At 41.0% G+C, this 26,265-nt stretch overlaps 1 protein-coding gene across 2 annotated transcripts in view; it reads right to left on the bottom strand.

The window, feature by feature from the left end:
• GNB1 (G protein subunit beta 1) overlaps positions 1 to 25,980 on the bottom strand; it is an 89,977-nt gene extending 63,997 nt beyond the window's left edge. The window contains exon 1 of one of the 2 annotated variants that reach the window (XM_029577926.1): positions 25,500 to 25,980. The gene's annotated coding sequence lies outside the window, so the exon portion shown is untranslated. Of the gene's footprint in view, positions 1 to 24,408; positions 24,677 to 25,499 lie in introns of those variants that run through there. The other variant, XM_029577927.1, reaches the window with a different exon arrangement.
• Positions 25,981 to 26,265: the final 285 nt, after the last annotated feature.

Here is a 26,265-nt window from a genome sequence, read left to right as displayed (position 1 = left end):
CCAGATAGTAAATGCAATTAATGAAGAAAGTAAGAGACTCAAATCAATGTCATCCATTTGGGGACCAATGACTTTGCGAGAAACAGCATCCACACAGTACAGACAGATTTCCAGACTCTGGGGAAGCAGACTGGGTACATGGCAAAGACTATTGCCTTTTCAAAAGTGTTACCTTTTGATGAAAAGGGGAAGGGAAAGACTAATCCAGAGAACTTCAATACATGGCTCAAAAACCTATATAAGGAAGGTTTTAGATACATTGAGGGCTGAGGCCATGTATGGAACAGTAAAAGGCTTTATGGTAAAGATTGCTTTTATCTATCTGCAGCAGGAAAACAGATCCTAAGTAAGAAATTCAAGACTGCTCTTGGCCAAGTTCCTGTGTTTGGAAAGGGATTGGATAAGTTCTTGGAGGAGAAGTCCGTTACCTGCTATTAATTAAGTTGACTTAGAAGATAGCCACTGCTATTACTAGCAACAGTAACATGGAATAGACTTAGTTTTTGGGTACTTGCCAAGTTCTTATGGCCTGGATTGGCCACTGTTGGAAACAGGATGCTGGGGGCATCAAGCCCAGCATCCTGTGTCCAACAGTGACCAATCCAAGTCACAAGTACCTGGCAGGATACCAAACATTAAATAGATCTAATGCTTCTAATGCCAGTAATAAGCAGTGACTATTCCACAAGTCAACTTTATTAATATAGTTTATGAACGTCTCCTCCAGGAACTTATCCAAACCTTTTTTAAACCCAGATAAACTCAGAGGGATACTGTACTGTTTTTAAATTATCAAATCAGTATTTAACACTACATATCTAACAGCAACTAATTACCATTAATTTAACACCAACATAATCTAAAATACCTGACTATACCAAACATTATCCTCAACTAAATCTCTCCACACTCTTGCTCTGAGATGCTAAGACAAACATACTCTAATCAGCTGAAAGGAATTTTATTTGAAACCCAGTTATGTGGAGTACTATCACCTACCCACTTGTGCAATATGCAAATAGAGGAAGAGGAAAGCCACACCCTGACACAAAGGCACTGCAAAATCAACCACAACATTTTATGTACTTGGATATAATCACAGTATTCAGTGCACTAGGACTAAGCATTGCAATATATAGACAATATACACTACTGGCATATAGATGTTATTGCTCAAGGTGATATTCTATAAAATGCTGATCATTACAGTAATTCAGCCAATCAAATGCACTAGTGATTGAATACATTTGGTTTTACCTTCAAGCAACTTAGACATGAGCTAACAATTCTATAATGTACCAATTATTTCAACAGCTCATTTATAAAGCTCAAATAAAACTGCCACAGAAATATCTACTTCTGCATAGGGTACACAGATCATACAGGATTTTACATATCTAACGATCCAATCTGCAAGCATTTAGTACTTCTGGCTCTTACAGTAAAGGCCTATATTCACTACTTTCTCAAAATATTGGACTGCTTTGCTTCACAGGTTAGCTCAGGACTCAACTCATACTGTAGGCAATTACCATGATAGGAGAGCCCTAAATAAGGAATATTGTTTTAGTATTAAAATGCCAAAAACAAAACAAAAAGAATGTCTCAGTCCAATTAATAATGCAGTGTTTCAGTACTTAAGAACATAAGAACATGCCATACTGGGTCAGACCAAGGGTCCATCAAGCCCAGCATCCTGTTTCCAACAGTGGCCAATCCAGGCCATAAGAACCTGGCAAGTACCCAAAAACTAAGTCTATTCTATGTTACCGTTGCTAATGGCAGTGGCTATTCTCTAAGTGAACTTAATAGCAGGTAATGGACTTCTCCTCCAAGAACTTATCCAATCCTTTTTTAAACACAGCTATACTATGTTGAGATGGTGTAGACTTCACGCCTCTTCTGAATTCTTATGCTCATCTGGCGATGGTAGCAAGATAGTTTGGTTGAGATGGAAGTGAGACACCACTTTGGGGAGGAACGACGAAACTGTGTATAACTGGATGGTTCCTGGGGTGAGTCTGAGGAACGGCTCTCGGCAGGACAGTGCTTGTAGCTCCGATATATGACAGGCCGAACAGACTGCCAGCAGGAAGGCTTCAATGTTAATAGTCGGAGAGACAGGCTGTGGAGAGGTCTGAAGGAGGTTCCTGCTAGGAAGTCTAGGACCAGGTTAAGGGTCCAAAGAGACACCGGCCACTTTAGGGGTGGTCGGATGTGCTTGATTCCTTTCAGGAAGCGGGAGACATCCGGGTGAGAAACTATGCTGCTACTCTAGCTCTTGGTTCCGTAGCATGACAAGGCCGCCACCTGTACCTTGATGGAGTTGAGGGACAATCCCTTCTGTAGTCAGTTCTATAGGAATTCTAAAATCGCAGGAATTTTGACTGAGTGTGGTATGATGTCGTGGTCCTCGCACCAGGATTTGAATACTCTCCAAATCCTTATGTATGTTAGGGATGTGGAGAACTTGCGTGCTCGGATTAGGGTGTCAATTACAGCCCTTCTCATCCATTCCAAGGGCTTCTCCAGCACTTCATAATCTGAAGCGAACATCTCAAAATTGTGCTTCAAATACCATATTATCCTCCATTCTCTAGAGACCAATAAGTCCTACCAAGATATGCAGGATAGCCAAAATATTAATGAAGGTCCGTCATGACTTGTTGGACATGCCAGAGGGGAAAGGGCTGAGCTGGATTAGAGGATTTTGCATGTTTATCTTCCAGTAGGTGACTTCCCTCTGATTCACTACCATTCTGGGTAGACATGCCTATAAGTTCTTAAACTAACACCAACTCACAGAAATAACTTTTTCACAGTTGGGCAAGTACAGCCACAGCTCTGGTATTACAGTTTAAAAGGTTTGGAAACTCCCTCCTGTCTGTCAACATCAAGTCCATTACTGGACTGCTCAACTGAGCACAAATGAGCTTGATAATCTTCTCCCAGAGTCTACCTAGGCTCTGAACTGAGATACCAGTGAAGCAACGCAGTATGACCAGACCAACACCTGCAATGAATAACGAACTGCTAGACTGAATTCAGCACCGCTAGAGAAACTGGTGCCTTGCAATCAGGTATAGAGAACTTTGTGATGACTTGTAAAAAGACATGACAAAGTTAATCTGCCCTACCATAGCTGGTTTAAAGTGCTTCAAGATAGATCTAGCTATGTCCCATACAATATTTGCTTTTTCAATTATCACCCTTAAGTACCTTTATAAATATGAATTCAACTAGTCCATGTTTGGGGGAAGAACTTCCAAGTTCATAGCAGAATTCTTTCCTCTGAATATTTTATCACATAAGCTACTTTCAATACAGTACATGAAAAGTCACATACAAGGCTGACTAAAGCTCTATTCGCATCAGGTCAGATGATTAACGAGATGTCTAATCTATGCAACAAAACAAATCCTATTACTGGTGCACACAGCTGTTGGTATAGCATTGTATATTTGGCTTCTGCATCATACACAGGATAAAAAAAAAAAAAGAGGGTCTTACCACCATGGGAACAATTAATTATTCAAGGATAAAATTGAAGAATGTTAATATTAAAGCCATCCATTTTTTATATTCTAAAATACTTTTGGTTCTAGCCTTCTCTCCAATGAGATCCATTTCTTTAACCAATCACATGCTTAATTATAGTAGGCAACTGGCTTTTACAGCTCAAAAAGGAAATAGCTAAGGTTACTGGGTGAATGGAAGAGGTTATTAAGAATATCAGCATATTATGTCAGATATACATAAGGATACATGGCTTGTTCTAGTTTTTGGCTTTGATGGCCTCTTTTGCAGCACCATTTGACCAAGAAGCAATGCCATGATGGCTAGACAATGCTATGCAAGAGACCATCACAGACAAAATGCCACATTTTAAAAATGGAAAGCAGATCTAATTAGGAAAACAGGAAGGCACATAAGCACTGCTAAATTACATGTAAACGTTAATAAACCAGGCCAAGAAAGCATTTGAGACTTGTCAAAGAGGCAAAAGTTAATAAACGTTTTAAAGTACATTAAAACATGAAACCTGCAAAAAACAAGAATGCTGGGCTGTTAGAAAACTAAGATGGTAAAAAGGGCACAGAGTATAAGGCCAGAGCAAAAAAACTAAATGAATTGTTTCGGTCTTTACTGAGGTTGTCAGGGAAATAACCAATCCTGAACCACTTTGTAGATGATCAGACCTGAAATCAATTCTCTGTGAGTCTGAAAGAGGTGCAAGAGCAAACTGACAAACTAGATAGTAGCAAATCACTGGGACCTGACTGTACTTACCACAGCATTCTTTTCCTTTACCTGAGTTTTTCCTCCTGCTCCCTTGCACTTCCAGTTTAATGAAAACCAGGCTTGAATGTGGTACTACATGCCTTCATGTACAGCTACCTTGGGGACTTTTCACAACCATTTTATACCCTCCCGATTTAGTCCAGTCATTGTAGTGATGGTCTTGGGACAAGGGCCAGGCACCAAGGCTTCTTCTGGAACCTGCAATCCTGAATCCAGTCACAAGGTGTCACCCTTAGGCAAATGACCATAACTCTTCCACCCCCACCCCGGGGGGCTGCGCGTGCTCCCTCCACAGCATCACTCCATAAACAATTAGCCAGGTGGACTCAAGCAAAGCCACTGCTTATCCCTGGGAGACATAAGGAATTGGGAATCTACTCTTTGGGATCTGCCAGGTACTTCCTAATGACTTGGACTGTCTATGGTACAAAACAGGATGCTGGACTCAAAGCACCTTTGGTCTGACCCAACATTTGTTTATAATTTATTGTATACCACTTACTCAGATTAAAAAAACTTAACCGGAGCAGTGAATACTTTTTATATGCACATTCCAAAAAATTTCTGTTAAATGTAGAGAAAAAATGTTCTCTTACATATATGATTATAAAAAACTACACAACCAATTTCACATCCTACAAAAACTGTCATACAGAACAATTTACTAATATGGATGGCAGATAAGAGCGCAATTGGCCCAATCTGCCCAGGTCTCTATTCATATTGCAAGGATATATCCCAGCTTCCAGCCATAGAAACATGGCTGCTTGTAGACCATCACTCCTTAAATCAGTCCCGTCCCCCCCCCCTTCACTGGTTCCCTACAGCCCTGGAAGATAAACATGCAAAATCCTCTAATTAATCCAACATCCAGCTCAGCCCCTCCCCTCATCTCTCTCACCAAACTGTGCCATAATCTAAACAGCTACCAAAACCAGTAAGGCAGTTTGAACATATGGCCTCTTGTCACCTACCCCTGGTCCTCTCCACAACTAAAACTTAATCCTGGCTCCTACTGGCAGCTGTGGCTAGTCCAGTGTCAGCAGCCGGGCCAGACAGCGATAACAGTTGTGGCCTGACAGACTCAGCAGTTAGGCCACTGAGAGCAGAGGTGCAGCTGTGGCCAATGGAGTGTCAGATTAGGTGGAAGAGGAAGCAGAAAGTTTAGAGCAACCATACAACACTCCCCAAAAGGAAAGCTAACCATTAAATTTATTTTAACAATTTTTATATACCGAGGTTCTGGTAACAATGTTACTAATCACTTCGGTTTACAAATAACATTGAAATGACTTAACACATGAGTCTTACAGAGAACAAGACAAACATGGGAATGAGGAGCTAGGGAATAGTTAAATTACATAAGACATTATGAAATACATAATAACAGAAATCTAACATAACATTAAATGTCAAACTCCATCTCCTTTTTAACTTCCCCCTCCAAAAAAAGGCAGAAACAACAAAAGACAAAACCCTACATCCAAAAGAGCAAGCCAAAAAATAAAAACAGAATTTGGAACAGGCAAAAATAAGAGGCAAGTAAAGAAAAAAATATATTAAGGGAGAAAAAAAAAAAAAGATACTTTCCCCAACTTCTAAGTTGGCACCTGTTTTCCAAATATTCTTCCATCCCGACTAGTCAGTAGCTGACTACCACCATGGTTGGCTTCTGGGTAACTAACGTGAGCAATGTTCCCTTGGTGGACTGTGTGTGTAACCTAATATATTGTGCAGTGTTCTCAAACTTTTTTTTTTTTAAACAAATCATTAAGATTTTTGGCTTGTTGCATAAAATTGCCATTTTCTTATATTTTACAACAGTTTCAATTATTAGCACAAAAAAATCTGATAGTAACACCAAGTGAGCTTTCAAGGTAGAAAACAGGAATATTGCTATCAGGATATAGTTTTTAACATACTCAACTTGCTGTTCAAATTCCAATTCACCTCCAGAACTATTTTTGGCTCATGATAAAATGCAAAGAAAAAAATGCCTTGCTCTATTCAGTCTTTTCCTTCATAATCTATAAGAGGAAGACAGTGAAGCTCCACAAGGCATTTATACCTGCAAACCAACAGCATGCTTGCTATTAGCTCTACTCCCAGATTGCTTTGTTTCACAGTTCTGTTCTTGTCCTGTGGTTCTCAGCAGGTGTGCCAGGACACACTAGTGTGTTGCTAAGTCCCGAGAGGTGTGTCGCAGAGACAACAGAAAAAGGATCCTTCCTCATCAGTCTGGGCAGGAGTTGCCTGACTTCTTTTATTGGGTATGACAGGAACCTATCTTGCTTCCTTCTTTTCTTCCTGGCCAGTGGGAAGTTGTACCCTCCTTCACCCAGATGAGAGCACTATATCGCCAACTCCTGCTCATATGGGCCCAGCAGGAACCAACTTTATCTTTTTATGCCTGGCCGTGAGGCTGCTGATGCTCTCTTTACCCCATGGAGCCTGAAACGTGAAAGCAGGCGCACAAGGGAAAAAGGTGCGTGCTCTATAGATCCGCTGCTGCTGCCGCCTCATCTTCTGCTGATAAAGAGGGAAAGAGACTCTGGAATGGACTGAAGTCTTTTCTGCTGGCTGGGAGCCAGGAGGAGGGGGAAATGTACTGGGCAGGAAGGCGTGGTAAGACGGATTCAGGAGTCTGCTGGATAGGAAGGAGTGGGGAGGGAGGGGTTGGGGGCTGCTGAGCAGGAAGGGGTAGTCAGAGGTATTCTGGATTGGGAAGGGAAGAAAGTTGAGCATGGTAGAGAGGGAGCACAGGGAAGAGGATTGGGGTGGGGGATGTTGGGAATATTGGACAGGGATATAAGCATGTGAAGGGATGATTGAGTAGTTGGGAGAAGTGAAGGGTATGGAGGGGAGTGACTGGGTACAAGGGCCATACTTTGTCAGTTTTGAGGATGTGCATTTCTTCTCTGAACTTTGCTTAGTGTAGGAGAAAATAAATTTGTTTCTAGCCTCCAGTTTTGCACCTCATGCAGAAGATGGTCTTGGGGTTTCCATTCCAGGTTTTGTTTCCTCATTTGTAAATTTGCAGTCTTATTCTATATTTAAGGCAGATGTTTGTGTTCTGTGTGTATGTACTGAGATGAGGTACTTTAGCCTTATTTGTTGTATTTTCTCAATATTATATCGCACTGGTGGTGAACTGCTACCTTTTCATGGATAGGGCTATTGCTGTTTCATTTCTTGGAGTCAGTGCTGCTGAGGTATGGCTGCTTTGATAGACATGTACAGAGTGGAGTTTGTTTTATTTTTCAATGTACCTGGTAATACAGGGAGTTTGTGATGCTGTTTAAGATGACACCAGAATCAGAATCTCTTTTTTGTTTGGCGAGTTGTACAGGGAAATGTTTGTTCTGCTCTTCATCCACTGTTAGGAAGCAGGAGACTCCTGTGGATGCAGAGCATATGCTTATATTTATTCACGATGGTCACGTATTCAGTGTGTCACGGCTGTGAGCATCATCTCTCAGGTGTGTCCTGATAGAAAAAGAGATAGAGAACCACTGTCCTAACAGATACGTTACTGAATTTTTTGCATCCCAAAATGCAAGATTTTATATTTTTTCACACAAGCTCATTTTACAAACCCTTGACCATTTTTCCAGTTTGAGTTTTAATTAACAATATTGCTAATAAAAATATTGACCAGAACCAGTACAAAGTCCCAAGGCTCAGTATTGGGACCAGTTCTGGTCAATATTTTTATCTATTGATTTCTATTATCATAAGGTGGCCAGAATAGGTGGATAAAGCATGGGATCAACATATGATGTCGGAGGGAGTGATAGGAATTGTAAGCTGAATTAGTTGGGTGGTTGGACAGACTAGAGTCTTTTTCTGCTATCACATGTATGTAGCCCATTGATCACTCTGCTTGAGGCAATCATTTACAATCATTCTGTGAGTCCTATTATTTAAATAGGTTTTCATCCAACTGACAACTCTGTTTATTCCCATAGAGTCCAGCTTGCTTGCCAGCCTATGTAAAACTGCATCAAGATAATATCTATATAGACATCTACTGCACCTGCCTGCTGCACCACTTGCCATCCTGTTATTTTCCCTTTGTAAAATCATGGCATCTGGTGTGCTCCACAATACTTGATTCAAGGTGCTACCTCTCTCTTTAGCAGTATTTTCATAGCTTTGCTGCTACATCTGCAGTTTCCCACCTCCTTTGTCCCTCACTTTCGTGCATGATATGAGGGTTTCAGGTTTATGATTTTGTTACATAGCCTTCACACACTTATTCTCATTTTCCAATTAGTTATATGTAGCTAAGTCTCCTGTTTTTGCTTGCTGTTTCCTGTATGTTGTCTTATCTTGGGCTTTTATCTCTTCAAAGCTTAGGTTTCTCTCACTTGTTTTTGCTTTTGGGGGTGGGGAAGAGCACCGCCTAATTTAAATACTGGTCTTAGTAGGATGTGAAATAGGCAAGAACCATAACAACGTCCTCCTTTGATGGATGTAAACCATCCCATTTGTAAAGATCCTTCTTTTCCAAGTACATTCCCCATCCCCAATGTAACCAGAATCTTTATCCCTGCACAAAATTTTCAGCCATAAAATAAAGCTCTTTTGAGAAAAATTCCTTCTACTTTCCAGATGCAGGCGGGTGTGGGTTGCAGTTCTGAAGTCACAGATTCAGCTACTTCAACACTCCAATTCTTTAAAATGCTTTTGAACGTTTTCCCAATTGATTTTCCAGGTCATTTTTACCTATATGTACAATGATATCCAGTTCACCTGCCTTTTGTTTTTCTTTAGCTAACTTCTGGCCTTTCTGCCCATTCATGTAGGCTAAGCCAACTGCAAGGCATTTGAGTTGCATCTCTCAACAGTTAATTCCCAAGTTTATACTCCCCACTATGGAGTCCCTCTATCAGGATGTTTTTCACAGAACAAAACTTGATTGATAAAACAACCTGTAGCCCATCCAGCCTGCCACATCCACTCCTCAGCTTTTGGGTGTCTGACATTTGTCAGGTCTCCCTGGCACCACAGTAAGACTTAAAAATGAAGCTGCATCTCTATGAGCAATCACTTTTGAGAGGTCTGTCAGAAAAAAAACAATCTTGTAGGTAATACACAAAGCTAATGGGGATACAAGTTAACCCCCCCCCCCCCTCCCCTCCTGTTTAAGTGAAAAGGAAATAAGGTTTAGGATAGGAATATCCATAATACATCCAAGAACTCTAGTGCAGATTTATGGTTTCTAGTGCCTGGACAAACTAGATACATGGGAAGCAATATTAAGAGTCATGCTTATGTACAGGAGGTTAATGTGTATTTGAAGGTGGTTTATTAATGGTTATACAGTAAGCAGAATGGTCGACTGAATACCATGAAAAATGAACTACTCTTATAAAAGGTGTCAAAAGCTTGATTTTCTAATCCATGGTCTGCAGAAGGGAAGAAGGAACGCCAAAATGTTTACTTTAAATAGATTAAAAAAAAAAATACGGATTAGTGGATGACCGTTCATCCACAGGTAGCCAGGTCATTTGGTCCTGTTTTATTCAGAGACCTTCTGCTCTAACCCAAACCATCTCAGTGACTGTACTCAGGCAGGGGTCAATCTGACATGCTGTTCATAGATGGTACTGTCAGGCAAAGGCAGACATTCTCTATCCTGAAGTGGGAAGCCAGGTTCAACACCATCTGCTGAGCTGCACATGAGAACACGTAAAACAAAGACATGACTGAGTGATAGTTTGTCTACAGTTCATATCAACTTGCTTTCAAGCTTCAGAAGTTGTTAAATAAGACAGCATTGTCACCTTGTTCAGTAAACTTGCAAGGAATGCGGGTAGCTCCTGCAATATCTTATTTTGAAATAAGTAGCCCATTAAAATGAGAACTTCTACTTTTATACAGAGCTCAGCACAGCTAAAAAAATCTGTGATCTGTCATTCTACTCATGTTTCTCTGAATTACTTTATACATGACTTAACAAGAAAAAAAAACTTAAATCATAAGAACTGCAAATTTTATTAGAAGAGACCAGGTATATCTAATATGATTTACATATTCGTTTGTTATGCATGCACTTGAAGTCTTCATGGAGCTACCGTACTAGAAATAGGTACAGCCTCGGAAATGTTGCCCAGTGACTTCACATATGCCATGCTAAGCAAAATTATTCATCAGAAATACACATACTTGCTTACCACCTTTTCTTGGTTACATTTAGAGAACGCCCAAAACAGAAGCTTTGGTATTTAATAGAATGATCTTAAATTAAATGATTTCCAATCAGATGTTGCACTCAACTTTGATTTCCAGGAGGTCATTCCATGCATCCACCCACTTTCCGTGAAGAAATATTTCCTGGCATTGTTCCAGAGTCTTCCTCCTTGGAGTTTCATAACGTGACCTCTAGTTTTACAGCTTTCCATTGGAAAAGATTTGATTTTTCTGCATCATTAATTCCTTTCAGAAATTTGAAAGTCTATCATATCTTCTGTCTTTCCTTTCCTCCAGTGAATATTTAGGCTCTTCAGTCTCATCTCAAATCTTTCAGTGCTGACCCCACAGCATTTTGTTGCCTCTCTGGACTGCTTCCATTCTGTCCTAATCCTTGATACAAAACCTCCAGAATTGAACACAGTACTCCAAAGTGAGGCCTCATCAATGCTTAACATAAAACCAGCTCCGCAGAGAACATTTCCAAATTATTTACCAATTTCTTGCTCGTGGCTAAACCCAAGGGCTACCTTTTTAAACAGTGTAAGTAAACAGTTTATACCATAAATATCAGTTCCTAGAAAAAAACCCAACACAGGGCTATATAAAGTTAACATAAGTATTGCAAAGTTAGATCACACCAAAAATGTCTGTCAAGCCCAGCATCCTCTTTAATGGTGGACAGTCCAGATCTCTTCAAAGTACCCGGAAGATCTTAATCAGGAGATCCCTTCCCTGTTTCTCACTCCCAGAAATGGAAGGCTATCTGGCTAAATGGCTAATAAACCCACTCTAAAAAAAACTTATCCTAACCCTTTCAGCTCATCTAAATTATGATCCTTAAACCACATTCTCTGGCAACAAATTCCATAGTTAATGTGTTGACAGTAAAATGACTTACTGGAATTCATTTTAAATCTATTTGGTTTCAGGGCATAGTCCCTAGCTCCAGTAATACTTGAAAGAGTAAATAACCACTATCAACATGTTTCATGCCTCTCACGATTTTATAAACTATCGCTCAGTCTTCACTTTTGCAAGCTGAGGAGCCCTAAACATCCAGCCTCTTATATAGCTGTTGCATCCCATTAACCATTTTAGTCACCCTTCTCTATACCTTTTCTTTGCTTTTGCTGTATCTTTTTTTCAGATGTGGCAACCAGAATTCAATACAGGGTGCAGTCACATTATAGACTGATACACAGTCATTAAGTTTTGCATTTAGTTCTCTACTCCTTTCTGAATAATTTCTAGTTTAGTCAAACCGTTTCATTGAGATGAAAAAGTTATCAAATAGAGTAAGTTTATAATTTATAAGTCAAAACAAATTAGTACACAAGAAGAGGCTGGAACAATCCTAGAAGCCAGGTCACAGCAGCACCCGAAATTGGGCACCTGAAACCTGAAATATAAAAGTGTTTAAAGAAAAATCAAATATAAAAACTAAAAAACAGACAAAACCAGAAAGACAGGGCAGCAAAATAGCAATAAGGCAAAAAAGTGAGAAAAAAGGAAAGAAATCCTTGAGCCTAGGTTTTCTAAATGTTTCCACACCTAAGAAGAATCTCGGAAACCAAAATCTAGACACCAGTTTTAAAAACGTAAATGCTTTTGTTAACATAAGTGAAGTTTGCCACCTTATCTTTCACCATGGATTTTCTCCCTTACTCTACCTATAAAAATAAATGTTGATAGATCACGCCTTTTAAGTGTGCTGTTCCCATAAATAAAAAAAAACCGAACATTTCTACCTCTAAATTTTGCTTTGACCTTCCAAGTTTGTTTCCTTTCTACATTAACTGCTCCATTAATTAACTTCATTAGCAGCCTCTGCATATGCCCTAAGAAAAGCCAACTTGAGTCAGTCCAGTATGCTTCTCAAACAATGGCATGCCCCAAAGATATTAGTAACATCCAACAGACCTGGGATCTGTATTGGACCCGTGCTTTTCAATATATTTATAAATGATCTGGAAAGGAATACGAGTGAGGTTATCAAATTTGCAGATGATACAAAATTATGCAGAGTAGTTAAGTCACAAGCGGATTGTGATAAACTGCAGGAAGACCATATGAGACTGGAAAATTGGGCATCCAAATGGCAGATTAAATTTAATGTAGATAAGGCCAAGGTGATGCATATAGGGAAAAATAACCCATGCTTATAGTTGCACAGTTAGGCTCCATATTAGGAGCTACTACCCAAGAAAAATCTAGGCATCATAGTGGATAATACATTGAAATCAGTTCATTGTGCTGTGGCAGACAAAAAAGCAAACAGAAGGTTGGGAATTATTAGAAAGGGAATGGTGAATAAAACGGAAAATATCATAATGCCTCTATCGCTCCATGGTGAGACCGCACCTTGAATACTGTGTACAATTCTGGTCGCCGCATCTCAAAAAAGATATAGTTGTGATGGAGAAGGTACAGAGAAGGGCAACCAAAATGATAAGGGGATGGAACAGCTCCCCTATGAGGAAAGACTAAAGAGGTTAGGACTTTTCAGCTAGGAGAAGAGACAACTGAGGGGGGATATGATAGAGGTGTTTAAAATCATGAGAGGTCTAGAACAGGTAAATGTGAATCGGTTATTTACTCTTTTGGATAATAGAAAGACTAGGGGGCACTCCATGAAGTTAGCGTGTGGCACATTTAAAACTAATCGGAGAAAGTTCTTTTTTACTCAACGCACAATTACACTCTGGCATTTGCTGCCAGGGGATGTGGTTAGTGCAGTTAGTATAGCTGTGTTTAAAAAAGGATTGGATAAGTTCTTGGAGGAGAAGTCCATTACCTATTAAGTTGACTTAGAAAATAGCCACTGCTATTACTAGCAACAGTAACATGGGATAGACAGTTTTTGGGTACTTGCCAGGTTCTTATGGCCTGGATTGACCACTGTTGGAGACAGGATGCTGGACTTGATGGACCCTTGGTCTGACCCAGTATGGCATGTTCTTATGACCCAAACCAGAGCAACTGTGCTGTTACTTTTTCATATTGCTTGAACCTTCAATAAGACATGTTATTCTTAAATCAGTTGAATAAAACAAGTCACCCAGTTGAAATAGAGGTCAAAGTCATCAACCATCTTAGCCCAGCACTGTTAAAGGCATACAAAGTACATGCATTGGCAGTAAAACTCAATCTGATAAAGAGTTTAAAGCACATCAGAGTAACTCTGGGAAGAAAAGCAGAACACTTAAAAGCTAAAAAATTAAAGATAATCTGAAAATTCAACCCATTATCGGGCTGGAAGTGAATGCACTAGTCCAAGTAAAAATTCTTAACACCCTTAGACAGCTCAGCATAAGATATCACTCCTCTAATCTTCTTTGCAGAGGGTATCTCCTTTGTTCAAATCCTACAAATTCTGAACATACTAAACTCTTCTGATACATTAATGCCAGATCAAGGGATAATTCACAAATAGTTTTGGCCAAATCCACACTTTTAAAAGGAGGAGATTGATTCAATTTGCTCAACAGGAACACACTATCATAATTTTCACTAATACATTGAGACATTAAATATTCCTGGTGTAGTAAAAAGTTAGTTCAGTCACCCTCATGTAATGGCTAATTCAGCCTGCTAATTGACAGAAAATTATCTAGGACTCAACCCTCATCTTTTGAATTGTTGGGTGACATATGGTTGAAATCCTCAAACTGATCACCTTGAATGGACAAAGACTTGAGTAAGCCATGAACTAATAAAATCAATACATAAAAGTACCCACCACAAAACTCAAAGCTCTCCAACAGAAAAGAAAATGTGACCAACCTAACATGATCATGCGTTAAGACTGACAGATAAGATATGATTTTGGCAAGCTGGGAGCAGGCATTATGCTCTGCAATCTACTCAGGCTTTACTATTTAAAACACTTTTAGTGACCCTTCCTTACATTTTATAACTAGCAGACTGGCCAATTAACAGAACAGGATAATCTAACAAGGAAAGATTGTATATACTATTGAGCTAATGTTTTGTCAAAGGCCATCTTACCCCACACTACAGTCTAAGTAGTCATGCAGTGGTATACTTCAGTTTTTTTTTTAAATCAAGGGCTAAGTTATGTTTTATTTAAAAACAAAAGTGTTTCTACAGGAAGATTTTCGCCCCTCCAAACAAGTAGTCCAGGGTGGGGAACAAAACATTCATAAAAATTTACATGTAGAGGCAATTAAGGTGTGCATGATTAAATTTGTCATAAAACCTCATCTCCCCTTCACTAGGCTCTTACTTTTTCATTACATATGGGCTGTATTCGAAACAAGTTTTAAACCAGTCATGCCTTGCCTTCCAAAGATGCTCTATTTACATTTGACTGGTGAGAGAACAAGAGGACTAAGGCAAAGTGGCCCACTGCAACATGGAACAATTTGGAATATCAACATTCAAATTGGTTACTATGCCATATATACAGTTATAAGTATATTCTGGAGAATGTCTAAACTTGTTTGGTGTATGCGCCACTTACAATCCCAGTGCAAGCAGAAAATGTATATGGTCTCAGAATGTGTTGATCTGAAGGCAAAGAAAAATAGCAGCAGCTTATGCATTTCTAGGTAAACCAGTACAAAGCACTATTGCTGTCACTATGTCTTGTTGTCTATCTACATGCAGGTATCAAGCACCCCCCTCCAACAAGTTCCAATCAAATCCATTCAAGTGGGGTAGCCATGACAGATGAGCTAGGAAAGCAGGGCACCTGCAATCTGGCAGAAGCTGTTCTGAGTGATGTAAGACAGCAGAAAAATGCACTTGCCTTGATTTATGCTGGGAATATTTCAACTTTCTTGTGGGCAGTGTACTTATACTATGGACCCCCTGCTAATTGTTTTGCAATGTAATCCTTTTCTGAATTATACATGGGATGTTATAATAAAATCTATCAAGTGAGCCTATTGGGATCTAAAGATTCCAGTCTTTAAGGACAAAATGGCCTTGTTCATATGTTTATACAAAATGTTCACTAGATGTCTCCAAAGTCAGGTGTCCTTTATTGTCAAGTGGTCTCAACATACAGCACTGTACAAATGCTTATTTTTCAAAAATATTACAAGAAAGGGGTTTTTTTAGGTGTATTTTCATTCCTCTGATGGTCAACAAGTATCGAACTCCAAGATGATCTACGAGTTACAAAAATAGTTAGAAATTCTTGTCTTTAGGACTACAAAAATATTCCTAAAACCATGTGAAGCTTGTTATTCTCTTGCTCATCTTTAACTATGTATAAAGCTAAAAATATTACCTTGTAATCCTTCAGGCCAAACTTGCAAAATTAATGAGCAATCTTCTGTACAACAGCGGACAGGCTGGGGTAAAGATTCATCCAAACTGATTTAGTTAGGACACCATTAGAAAGTATTGTAATTTTACACTATAATTCATAACATCATAAGAATCTGCCATGCTGGGTCAGACCAAGTGTCCATCAAGCCCAGCATCCTGTTTCCAACAGAGGCCAAACCAGGCCATAAGAACCTGGCAATTACCCAAACACTAAAAAGATCCCATGCTACTGATGCAACTAATAGCAGTGGCTATTCCCTAAGTAAACCGCTCTAGGTCCAAGAACAAAACAGAACCATGAACCTTCACATGCAACAGTAAGAGTAGTCTCCTTTTTCTGAAAGTCCCTGCACTGCTTCAAACCAGTCAATTCAGTAATGACTTAAATCTGGTAAACGTGGCCCTCTTGGGCAGACCAGTATGGGTCTCTGTTGAGCAGATTATAGTACCCTGCCTCTAATGAACTCCCAAGTGCTGTATCCACAAGATGGACAATTTTTTTTTTATAATTAGAATACTCCTGGAAACCTGTTTCTCTAAGGAAGACTCCAGAAATGTTACTTCCTTCGAGAAACAAGATTCCAAAAGGACACTGTGCAGCTATTATAATGTAACCATTAAATATAAAAGGGCTCTCCTGAAGATCAATTGCTTGCTTTGCCACCACAAATTTATCAAGTGAGCTATTACAATTTCAGCATGAATAAGTGCTTTAATGTAAATGTATCATTTACCTTTCAGAACAAGAACATTTACAGGCGAGAATGCATGCAAACTTTTCATAAGCATATTCATTGTGGATATCCTGAAAATCAGACTGGCTAGGGCATACTCTAGGATCTGCTTGAAAAACAATGCTCTAGGGGCAGTGGTTCCCAAACCTTTTCTGGAGGATTTCAGGATATCCACAATGAATATATGAGATAAATTTGCATCTACTGCCTTCACAGCATGCAAGTTTTATGAAATACATATTCCTGAAAGCCTGACTGGCTGGGGATCCCCCAGGACAGGTTTGGGAACCTCTGCTCTAGAGTATACATAAGTCATTTGATTGGTCTACATCAGACCTGAGGTAGGCAACTCCAAGTCCTGGAGTGTCAGAAATAAGGCTGGTTTTCAGGATATCCACAATAAATATGCTTAAGATATTTACACACACTGCCTCCATCGTAAACAAATACTGTATCCCTCAGGCACAATCATTGTGAATAATCTGAAAACCAGCCTTATTTGACACTCCAGGACTGGAGTAGCCAACCTCTGGTGTAGATAATACACCATTTCAGTAGCCCTTCTCTGCAGTCTCTAGAACTGGCCAGTATACTATCCTTTTCTTCCCTTTAAAATTTTTGAAACAGCAGATATAAAATCTGCAAGCAAACTTGATAAACTGGTCTATTTCAAAATGAGATCCTAGGAGGCACTTCAGTTTGGACATTGTGTATCATAGTAAAAGTGTTGCTGGGAGAAAAAATTATGAATGCAAACTTAAGGATGAACATATGGAAGTTAAAGCTGATATCCATAACTTCAAACAAAGCAGCAATAAAACACTCAGGGAATTGCATATTTTACATACGAGACCCTATCTTCTTGCAGACATTTAACTCATCCTTTGATAACTGTCCTGGCTACTGCAGTCACTTAATTCCACAAAAGGTTAAGTTGTTTACATTTTAACATTAAAATGTTGTCAAAATAAACTAGTGAAAATTGATAACCTAAAGTTAAAAAGTTAAAACCTAAAGATAAAATTTTGAAACCTAAAGATAGGCATTAAACAATTCTGTAATTTACTAGAGCAGCTACTTTTACAAATAGTTAATGCTTTTATATTTTTATTAACTTGCTATTCTATTAAATATTTGCATCTGAGTTTTTTGTATTAATGCTGACTTCGAGGAATTCTGCACATATACAATTACTGTGATTTCACAACTGTACTCAAGCATGCTGCATGTGCACACCAAAATTCAAAGGAATAGTCATTTCTTATGATGATTTGACATGTCAGATTTTCTACTATTAAGACATCATCCTGAACTTACTGTTCATATAGACACCTTAAAATATATAGGAAGTTAATTAGCCATCAAAAGAAAAAGTTTCAAAAAGCTTAGACTCCCACATAGTCTACTGAATTTAATCTTAAAAGTCACACCAGGCTCAGGAAGATGGGGGGGGGAAGAGAACAACTGGCTCTGAATTTAAGCAGGCCTATTTCAGATGCAGAGATATCAGGTGAAGAGAAGAAAATCTGAATTGTATCCATAGGCATGCAAAGTTTTGCTAATGCTAGTTATAGGCAACCAACTGCTTGCTCTTGGGCCCCTGATGGGCCTGCATCTCCACTTTATTACCACCCTACATCATCAGTGCCCTACGGTGCCAACTACCACAGTCACACTACTGTTTCCTATGCATGTTGCTCTACAGGTCAAGCAGGGTAAGGCTGAGTGCTTGAGGGTTCAGGAGAGGTAGATTGGGTAGCTACCTCAGAGGTCAGAGACAACAGCTGGCTGTGGAATCCAGTACATATGCACTCAGTCTGGCCACTATATATCACTGCTGTGGAACAAAAGCGTCCACCACTCCAGACCTTCCAAGGACCAATAGCTGATCTCAGGAATTATATGTATCTTAATGTGAAGACTCGTAGCACTGTCACTAAGCCAGAAAATAAATGCAGATTGAAATTAAATGTGCATATAAATCCTTATGTAAATTTATGTAAAATATATCACATCACCACCAAGTAACTGAAAATTGTGCCACAGAATTTTGTAACAGTTATCACAAAATCTTTCCTTCATCTGCCACAGAAAATCAAAGATCTTCAGCCTGGTCAATTTGGGAATCATGCCAAGATTTGGAAAGAGTAATACGACTATGAATTTAAATTCACAAATGACCAGGTCCTCCAAATATCTGGGCCTAATTTTCAAACTAATTTCAATTTTGAATCAAAAAAAGCAATATTTAATAGGATCCCAGTATATTCCCCTTTGCTCTCGGCACAGATTTGTGTTAGGAACTTGCAAAGAATTAAAGCAATCCTGCAATTAATGGGAATCTGATGCATGCTATGAAGTGGATGAAGTAGGTCAATTTACAGTTTTAAGTATAAAAGGTGTCTTAAATGACTCAAAAGATCTGCATGATCCTTGAAATATTCGAGATTGGTCTCAATATTGTGACAATGAAAAAACTAGAGCCAATATTTTTTAAACCTAATTGTCTCATTGCCTTACTTTATTAGCTAAAATGTCTACAGATTACTATTTTCTTTCTATAGTTTGTAGAACACGAGTAAATAGAAGTGATGCTTTTACTGCATTAACATGTTTGAGATGTCACATATCAGGATTACCAATCTTAAGAAAGGTATTTTAAGAAGTACTGGCAACTGGCATCTTAAAACATTCATAAGCTTAGTAATTTCTACAGATATTATGATTTCTGTCAAAATGTTTTTGGCAGGCTAACATGGTTGACCCTTATATGCATTATGAAAAGAGATATTCAGTTATTTTATCACAATGAAAATTACCAAAAAAGAGTTCCTAGCATTAATGCCAATTATTCAATCATCCAAGTCATTGGGGCAGCATGGCCTCCTACATTTAGTTCACTCATAAAACCTGGAGACTTCCAACAGAATTCCTTTGCATTCATTGTGACCTTGATCAAATCCCTTAAACTGTGTGCTAAGATCTTTTAGTCCTGGGGGAATTCTGTGCTATTGCAGAGTGCAGAATTCCCCCCCTAGCACCAAATTGCCATTTTCTGCACAGAATTTTGCTAAGATAGAGGAAGCCCCAGCGTGCCGTGAACTGAGCCTATTCCACGCGTGGGGAAGGTGAAGGCGGCCCCAGTGTGTGTGAAAACCCGCTTGAAGGGGTGTGTCAGAGGTAGCCTGTTTGAGAGTGTATGCGTGAGAGAGAAAGGGAACCTGTGTGGGTGTGTATGCAAGCGAGGGACCCTGTATGAAGAGATGTACATGTACACTAGAGAGAGAGGGAGCCTGTGAAAGCGAGAGAAGGACAGAAGGAGCCTGTGTGAGGGGCAGTACTGAGAGCGTGGTCCAACTCTGGGCATGGAGATAAAGTGGAAGGGGGTTGAGGGGGAAGGGGAGAGATACTGGCAGGGGGAGGAGTTGGGGGCCTGAGAAGGCAAAGTGGCCAGGGGAATAGGGAGTGTGGAAAGGACACCTCTACAGTGAGCTTCTAGGGATTTATGCTCAAAATATTTAAAATTCTGCTTCTAAGTAATAACTTTTTTCTGTATTACATTTTAAATTAAAGTCTGTAATGTATATTGTGTTATTTTGACCAATAAAGTATGCAGAATTAAGTTTTTGGGTGCAGAATTTTAAGGATGGGGGGGTTTGCACAGAATTCTCCCAGGAGTAAGCTTTGTATGCATTCAGCATGTCTTCTACAGCTATGATTCCATATTTCAAAAATTTCTCAGTTCTTCCAATGCAAATCACTTTTTCAGCATGTAAATTTTGCATGTTTAATCTTCTTGCCTTTCACTTTCTCAAAGTCTTTAGTTTTTATGCAATGCTCATTCTAGCCTATCTTCCATATTTATTAGTTATCAACTTGTCTAAAATGAGTACTACATAGTATGCATCAAAACAGGATATTAAAATTAAGATGACTAATTATTAAATCCATTAATACTGAGAGCCAGAATCTAGACAGCAAGAGTGTATCCAATTTAGACTGTTACAGGAATTAGAACGCACACACAGAAGTTAGTGTATTTTATACTGCAGAACTTACATCAAATATTTAAGTGTAAAAACAAATATTGATTAGTAAATCAAGTGTTCCCTAACTATAAACTCTAGAAGCCAAAGAAAAACTCAGGTTAACAAAAAGTAAACATTTATAAAACCTGCATTCTTTTTCAGATAACATCTTTCTAAATGTAAACCATTTCATCCGAGTGAATGTTAAACCACCTTCATTCCCAAATGTTTCCTTTTAGCATTACTCATAACAAATATCTTTCATCTTATCCCCACCTAGAAATCATTCAATAAAGCTATTTTATAAGGATAACAAGAAACCTCCTTAGAGATCCTGAAGAAAAGTCTCAAAGTATAAAAACTAAGCAACATTCACTTGAGGGAGATCCCACTGACTAAACACTCAAGGAAAGATAACGAGCAATTGCTACCAACTAATAAAACAAACCACTAGTAATACATTTGCAATAATCAAAAAGAAAATCACTTGATAAAGAGCTGCCACTAAATAATCCTATTTCTAAAGGCCCCATTTATACCTCTCTATTGCACCTGATGCCAAGGTTGCACTAGGGATGCACATTTGTCCCTAGTGACTCCTTTTTAGCACACCCCCTCATTTAAATATTAGATTGCACAACCAGGAGAGGTGGCTGGGCGCTCGTTAGAAAAGCGGGTGCTCAAGTAATTATTAGGTCCCCTCAATGGGCTGGATTAAACATTTGGTACCTTGTCTACTTTTATGACATCTATGTAACCTTTGATAAATCGGTGTGATGTTTTCCTAAGGACTGATGTTGAATCCCCGACAAGGCCCTTGTTTCACCACTGCTGGCTTCCTCAGGGGGAAAATGCTAGAAAAAAATTACACTACATATTATGATCCTTCGGAAACTTATTCTGTTCATAATGAACAGGAACCTAGATCTCCACAAACCATATATGGCACCGTATATTCAACATTTTGCAGACTGGAAGAAATTTCTGCAATTGACATGGTGGAGGTCCCAATATAATTCCTACATTAAAAACAGACTGGGAGGAAGGCATGGTTTAAATCTCAGCAAGCACCTGCTAAATCTGCAGCAAGGAGCAACAGGAGGCTGCAGTATTCTGAGCAAAACTATTACTTCTTGCCACATTAGATTCCTCTTCAAATATATAATGGTTGCTCAGCTGCTTTGAAAGTGAAGGGTCATTTAGACAGCATCTGCACTGTGGAATTTTCAATGTGACTGGGGCCTCCACCACCTCAGTTGCAGAAGTTTCTATGGTGTATGGAGATCTAGGAGCCTGTTGATTATGAACATAATGTGATTTTCAGAAGAATCATAATTTGGAGTCATTGTTTTCTAGCAGTTTCCCCCTGAGGAAGCTGGCAACTGGGAAGCAAGGGCCTTGTCTGGGATTCAACATTAGTCCTTAGGAAAACATCACACCGTTTTATCAAAGGTTACATAGACTTCATAAGAGTAGACAAGGTACTAAATGTGTAACCCAGCCCACTGAGAGCACCAACTGGTGGCCCAGTTTCTGGGAGCATCCTGTGGTATACTACAATTCTAAATAGTCAAAATGATTCCTCTGTAAAAGCATTTGATGTTTGATTCTGTAATTGTTATATGTTTTTCTTTAAACCATTTCACACCACATTCATACATGTGTTTGTTTTGATACATGCCTTGCCTCATTTAAACAATGCAACATTATTCTTCTACTTTGATGTTTTATGCAAGTGGCTCCACTTCTTTTACATACTTTGCATCATTTATGCAATATAGCACAGTACTTGCTCTAATATTAATGTCGAGGATTATGTATAGCTTAGATTTGTAACAGAAAAGCGTTCATTTTATGGAAATTAAGAAATATTTTAATGAAAAGTCAACATTAGTGCTCCTTCTCTTTCCCCTTTGTGTTGGGAGGTTTTCTTCTCTCTCCATATATATATATCCATAATATATCGGGCTTGGTAGTGTGGCCTTCGCGGGACAGGCAGAATATAGCAGAGGAGACCCTGGCATGCCGCGAACGGAGCACGTCCAGTGGCACACGCTGCGTTCGCAGCGAGGATGAAGGCGCAGTGTGCTGTTTGAGACGAAAAGGGAAGGCCCCTGTGTGCTGCGATCGGCGCACCCAGGCCTTCAACTTCGCTGCGAATGGCGCAGGTCCTGCGGCATGCCAATGAGAGAGAATGTGTTGGGGAGGGTGAGAGAGCCGGGGGGGGGGGGGATGCCGGTGAGAGAGAATGTGTGTGAGAGAGGGGGGGTGACAGAACATGGTTGGTGAGAGGGGGTAAGGAGGGTGTGAGAGAGCATGGGAGGTAAGAAGCTGGGTGGGGGGATGCTTCAGTGTCGGTTTCAGAGAGAGGGAGCCTATATGAGGGGAGGAGGATGCCGGTGAGAGAGAATGTGTATGAGAGAGGGGGTGCGGGGGAGTGCGAGACACAGCTTGGTTGGTAAAAGAGGGAGTGCGCAGGATGCTTGAGTGTGGATTTCAGAGAGGAAGCCTATATGAGGGGATGTGTGTGTGCGCCAGAGAATGAGGGAGCCTGTACGAGGGGATGTGTGCGTGCGCCAGAGAATGAGGGAGCCTGTACGAGGGGATGTGGGCGTGCGCCAGAGAATGAGGGAGCCTGTACGAGGGGATGTGTGCGTGCGCCAGAGAATGAGGGAGCCTGTACGAGGGGATGTGTGCGTGTGCCAGAGAATGAGGGAGCCTGTACGAGGGGATGTGTGCGTGTGCCAGAGAATGAGGGAGCCTGTACGAGGGGATGTGTGCGTGTGGAAGGGACACTTACAGTGAATTTCTAGGGAAAATCTGCTCAAAACAAGAGCAGATGTGCCAATAAAAAGGCTCACCGCCCGGGCGAGAACGGGTAGAGTTGCTAATAGATATATAGATATAGATAGAGATCTAGATATACACACACACACACCAACCATGCTATCAAGTCTACAGTTAAGAAAACTGCTTTCATGCAACAAAAAAAAACTCAAATACAGTTTTAAAATTTCCCTTTAGACTGCTAGAAGAAATAATTCACACAGAAATACAGATCAGTTTTTATCGTGGATTTATGGACCACTGATTTAAAAAATTGCAACCCAGCATTAAATAATTTTCTGTATGATATACAGTCTTGAATACTACTCTATCCTGCAAGGGTGGCTACTGAACTACAAATACTGGGAGCATCCAGACTAGTAAATTGCCCGCAGCAAAGCTAATTTCTTGCATGTCTATTTTAGAAGTTTGTAGCCCATTAATCCACAGACCTTAGTAGGTAGCAAGCATATGACAAACTTCTGTAAATAAAGACTACACATCCATGAAGAAGTATCTAAAAACATAGCAGTTATTTATATTTTCATATGTTTAATTTAGCAAAGGAGGAAGAAAACTTAAAACCAATATTTAACTGAGAAAACTTGAGATCTTAAATGGGCACAGTACGTTTTGAGAGAAACCCTTAGTTGTTATCCTTCCCAATAGTACTTTGGCTTTTCAGGGTTGTAAAGTTAAGGGGAAACTCGTTCTAAAAGAAATGGACTCTCTCCTTATTTTAAGAGTCCACCTGAAAAACAGCCTAAGCACCTTGTCTTAAAAAAGGGAAATAACCACAGCATTCAAGTTATAAAAAAAAATAATTTTAAACAAGATTTACAACCAAGAGTGAAAGGAATCGGGCTGTCTTCTTGTCGCCGCCTATGGTGATTTCCTGTAAGACTGTTTACCCCCCTTCCACCGACCGTATACCGTGGGGGGGAAGTCGTGAAAATAGAATCGAAAAACGAATCAACCATACAAAAAAAAAAAAAAAAGACCCTGTGCAGAAACAAACGTACTTGCATAAAATAAGCCAGGACAAAGCTGCGCGAAAGGCAGATCTGGTTTTGCAAGCTGGGACGGTGTGGAAAGGGAGAAGGAGCAGCTGGATGCTGGGATCGCCATCTTGTTGCGGTGCTTAGGCCCAGCCATTCATTCAAAGCGAAAGGAAAGCGTCAGCCTTGGGCCATCCGTGCTGTGAACAGCGGGGTCCGACCGCAGCCCCGCCCAGGCGGCTTCCGTAAGTGTGGAGCTGGACCCCCTTCCACGGCTTCCTGCCTCGGCCAGCGACCCGGGCCTGATCCGCGAAGTCTCCTCCCCACTCCGGTCAGCTGTTTGACTGCCAGTTACGGGACTCCCCGCTTCCTCATTTCACTGCTTCCTGACTCTCGCAAAATGTGCATAGGACGGGGGGGGAAAGTCTGCATCGAGATGGAACTTGAACGCGTGCTAAAGTCACGCCCGGCTTGGCAATGGGCCCACGGCCAGTCCGGGAGGCAGAGCCAGCCATGGATGTCTTGCCTATATACATGTTTTTCCCTAGGGGGGCAAGGTTAGACCCCCCCCCCCCCAAACCATGTTAGCTGTATTTTACGAACTGGCAGCTTCACAAGACGATCAGTTACAGCTGTTAGTATTAATTTATTAATTTAAAACCAAGGCCCCTTTTTTTTCGGCCGCGGCACCCATTAAAGCCACCATGGAGAAAGCCTGCCTCAGCAAGGGCGAGGGGCAAGCAAGCGTGAGCGCGGGGCCTTTGGAGTACTCAGGTGCTCCCTGCCACCCGGGAGCCAGCCCCGAGCAGCAGGAAACGAAAGTCCTCCACGTCTGTTTTTACTTGCGCGCCTTAGAAGTGTGGGCAGGAGAGCAGCCCAGCCTCAGAGGGCATTTTAAAATGGAACCCTACCCCGATCTCGGGGACTCCTCCTTCCCTGTCCCCTCGCTCGGGCTTCCTGCGGGGATCCGGAGGAAAAAGGCCAAGTCACAAACGTCTCCCCCCTCCCCCATCCTAGCTGGACACAAAGGCCCATCCCGGGGGGGGGGGGGAGCGGTTCCGGCTTAAAATTAACAGAAAGCGGGGCTGGGGAAGAGGGGGCGGGTCGGTGCTTACCTCCTCTTTAGCGTCCCCTCCCGCCTGCTCATTAACGGGAGTCCCGAGCCAGCCGATCCGGGCGGTGGGTGCTCCTGCTCGTATCCGTGGTGAGGAGGAAGGGAGGGAGGTGGTGCGGTGCAGGTCGCTCTCTCTCTCCTCCCAGCACGGCCCAGCGACGGGAAGACGGGGGGGAAGGGAGGGGGAAATGCACCGGAAGAGGGGGGGGGGGAGGGAAAAACCGTTGAACAGGATTTGGTTTTTGTGAGGAGAAATGGGGAGGGCGCTGTCTCTCCGCCGGGGGTGAGGGGGAGCCTCCCTTCCTCCCGCCGCTGACCGTTGTTTGCAGGCGGTGGGAATTTTATTTTTTTTGTAATGTGCTCGCCTCCTTGCCCTGCTCGCTCGCTGGCAAACGGCCGTCCACTCACTTCCCCTCAGCCAGCGAGAAGGAGATGGGCGCGGTAACCCTGCGGACCGGGACGGGAAACCCCACGAACACGCACTCACGCAGCACGCACCCAGCGAGGGGAGGGACCGCGGTGACGTCACCCCACCGACTCTGCGGGTGCGAGGCGCGCGCTTGGACGCATGCGTCGTTGGGGTGCGGCGCGCGCTCTGCGCTGTGGGTGATGGGACGGGAGGCGGGGACATAGTATTTATTTAGGAATTTTTTTGTTAGTATACCTTGCGCTTCTGTGCTTTGAGATGAAGTATTAGATCTGTTATGCCCAAGAGCTAATTGCATTTGTAAATGATATGTAATAGGCAAGAAGTGTTCTCCTTTCGC

The sequence above is a fragment of the Rhinatrema bivittatum genome, chromosome 15, assembly GCF_901001135.1.
Source record: "Rhinatrema bivittatum chromosome 15, aRhiBiv1.1, whole genome shotgun sequence".
In the NCBI taxonomy this organism is placed as follows: Eukaryota; Metazoa; Chordata; class Amphibia; order Gymnophiona; family Rhinatrematidae; genus Rhinatrema; species Rhinatrema bivittatum.
This window is presented reverse-complemented; position numbering and strand designations above follow the sequence as displayed.